This window comes from Gossypium hirsutum, chromosome A01 (assembly GCF_007990345.1).
Source record: "Gossypium hirsutum isolate 1008001.06 chromosome A01, Gossypium_hirsutum_v2.1, whole genome shotgun sequence".
Lineage (NCBI taxonomy): Eukaryota > Viridiplantae > Streptophyta > Magnoliopsida > Malvales > Malvaceae > Gossypium > Gossypium hirsutum.
The window spans coordinates 84070671-84073581 of record NC_053424.1 but is presented as its reverse complement, the minus strand read 5'-3'; the positions used below and the strand labels follow the sequence as shown (position 1 = coordinate 84073581).

The following is a 2911-nucleotide window of genomic DNA, read 5'->3' as shown; positions in this document are numbered from 1 at the left end:
GGCCTAACTGAAGATGTTTAATCATCGACTGGATGTCATGTTATATGTCCTTGATGTTGTATAAATGTGCGAGGGTTTATGGTTGACCAAGGCTTGGAAAATAGCCTATGTGTTGGTCACACGGATAGAGACACGGCCGTGTGTCTCAGCTGTGTGGAAGACACGGCCTAGCACACAGACGTGTGTCTTGGCCGTGTGACCTTAAAATATTGTTGACGACTTAAACAGAGAGTTACACGGGCCGAGGACACAGGCGTGTCCGAGCCAACGGGCGTGTGTGACCACACGGCCAACCCACACGGGCATGTGACTCTCAAAAACTAGAAAATTTTCTAAGTGCTGTAAAAAGTTCGTAAGTTCTAGATTTAGGCCTGAACCACCCCCGATGTATGTTTTAGGCCTTGTAGGCCCGTATAAGGGATGATATGTGATAAACCGTAATTTAAACATATTTTTACTCCATGTTTAACGCATTTTATGGATGATTTCCTATTAGAATTGGTGAATTTGATGCTCCTAATGCTTTAATTTCATGTTTTATACTCAGGAGAGCATAGGAGAGCGACAGGAACGAGAAACGGGCCAAAAACAGAGAAAATGGGCCAAAGTACAAAATTAACACGGCCTGAACCTCCTCACACGGGCAGACCACACGGTCGTGTCAATTTGGCAGGCTCGAGCACGGCCTAAAGTAATCGCACATGGGCATATCACACGGGCGTGTCCCTGTCGAGCCCAAGTTGAGTCCAATTCGAAAAAGGCTACTATGAGGTCTCTTAGGCATTCCGAAGCCTATAAATACACCCTAGTGGAGGAAGAAAGGAGAGACACAGAATATGGAGTATGGAATTACTCCAAGGAAGCCGATTGATCCATCTCAGAAGCCGTATTCACCATCAAGACTGAAGATCTCTCCTCAATTTCCCCTTCAGGAGTTTTGGGTTTTCTTTATGTTTTGTATTCTTTATTATTCTATGATGTTTTCTTATTTAGTTATGAACTAAAACCCCTAAATACCTAAGGGGAATGAAACCTAAGACGAATCTTGTTATTATTTTCTGAGTTGTATGACAAATATTTAACTTGTTCTTAATTATATGTTCTTAATTCTTGTTTTGATATCCCAGGATACTGATTCAAGATAAGCTCTTATTCAGAGGAGGAATAGACCCTGTCTAAGAGTACATTTGTCATAATTAAGCGGAGTTGTTTGCGCGCCTAGACATAGGGTGACAAGATTTTGCCGGCTTAGGGTGAAACCTAATAAGGGGATCCATAGATAGAGTTAATGCAACCCTAGGGTGTTAATTAGAGAAAGGTCTCAATTATTCAATCTAGGGATTAGACGTTATTAGTCTTGAATAGGGATAATAACATAACTTAGGGATCTCTACGGAACAAGTTAAATGAATAAATCGTCCGATTCGGAGCCAGAATAACAAGTACAGTCTGGGTGGATTTTTCCTTAGGTATTGTCTTAATTCAATCGATTTTCCCAAAAGCAATTCCCTAATTCCATTCTCTGTGAATTCTTAGTTTAGATAATTAGTTAGTTAAAACAAAACCTCCTTATTCTTAGGCTAGATAATAAAAAGACAGTCATTACTAGTACTTTTAGTTCCTTTGGGTTCGACAATCCGGTCCTGCTAAAACTATACTACTGTTCGATAGGTACACTTGCCTACATTGCGATAATAGTTAGCTTCAAGAACGATTAATTATAAATATTTAAAACATATCACGAAATCACGTGATCAAGTTTTTGGCACCGTTGTCGAGGAACTTAGATATTAGGAACGCTCAATTTTTATTACTTTAGCCATTTATTTTTTTTCAATTTAATTTAATTTAATTTTTTATTATTATTATTTATTTATTTACTTTCTCTTGGTAGGTTTTTATAGTTTATGACTAGAAGAAACCCGTCAGGACCACTACTTTTGGACGAAGAAATCGATAGCACAGTTCGCAGACATCAAAGAGAAATAAGGCAAAGCTTAAGATATACAGAGAATGAGCAAGAGGACGATACTCAACCCCCAACCGAAGAGATGGCTGAAAACCAAGACAATCAGCTACCTCCTGCAATTGCGGTTAATCAAAATCCTGCTCCACGCACTATGTATGATTATGCTAAACCTTCTTTAACAGGAACTAAATCGAGTATATTTAGACCTGCTGTAGCTGCAAATACTTTTCAACTAAAACCTAGGACTATTCAAATGATACAGCAATTTGTTCAGTTTGATGGTTTGCAGGATGAGGATCCCAACGCTCACTTAGCAAACTTCTTAGAACTATGCGATACATTTAAAATTAATGGTGTTTCTGATGATGTCATTCGTCTTCAGTTATTCCCTTTTTCATTGAGAAACAAAGCTAAATAGTGGTTGAACTCATTACCACGAGGGTCAATCACTACTTGGGAACAAGTGACCGAAAAATTTCTATTAAAATATTTTCCACTAGCTAAACCGGTTAAATTACGTAATGATATCTCTTCATTTGTACAGATGGACTTAGAAACTCTTTACGATGCATGGGAGAGATACAAAGACTTACTGAGAAGGTGCCTTCACCATGGGTTACCGCTTTGGCTATAGGTTCAAACGTTCCATAATGACCTGAATCTTTTGACTCGACAAATGGTTGACGCAGCTGCTGTTAGAACCATCAATAATAAAACACTTGAAAATGCCTATGAGTTTATAGAGGAGATGTCACTGAATAACTATCAGTGGAAAGTTATGAGGACTAAGCCAACTAAAATAGCAGGCATTTATAACATTGATTTGATTACTATGCTATCAAATCAGGTAGAACTTCTAAATAAAAAGATTGATGGTTCACTTGGTTCTACTCTGGTACATCCAATAATGAGGTGCGAGACGAATGGAGGAGGAGCATGCAC

The 2911-nt window shown here is 38.5% G+C and overlaps 1 non-coding gene across 1 annotated transcript; it reads right to left on the bottom strand.

The window, feature by feature from the left end:
* Nucleotides 1–2480: 2480 nt before the first annotated feature.
* LOC121206372 (small nucleolar RNA R71) lies at nucleotides 2481–2587 on the bottom strand. Its single transcript, XR_005901441.1, has one exon. It is a non-coding gene; the product is annotated as a small nucleolar RNA R71 (small nucleolar RNA).
* Between the last annotated feature and the right edge of the window lie 324 nt (nucleotides 2588–2911).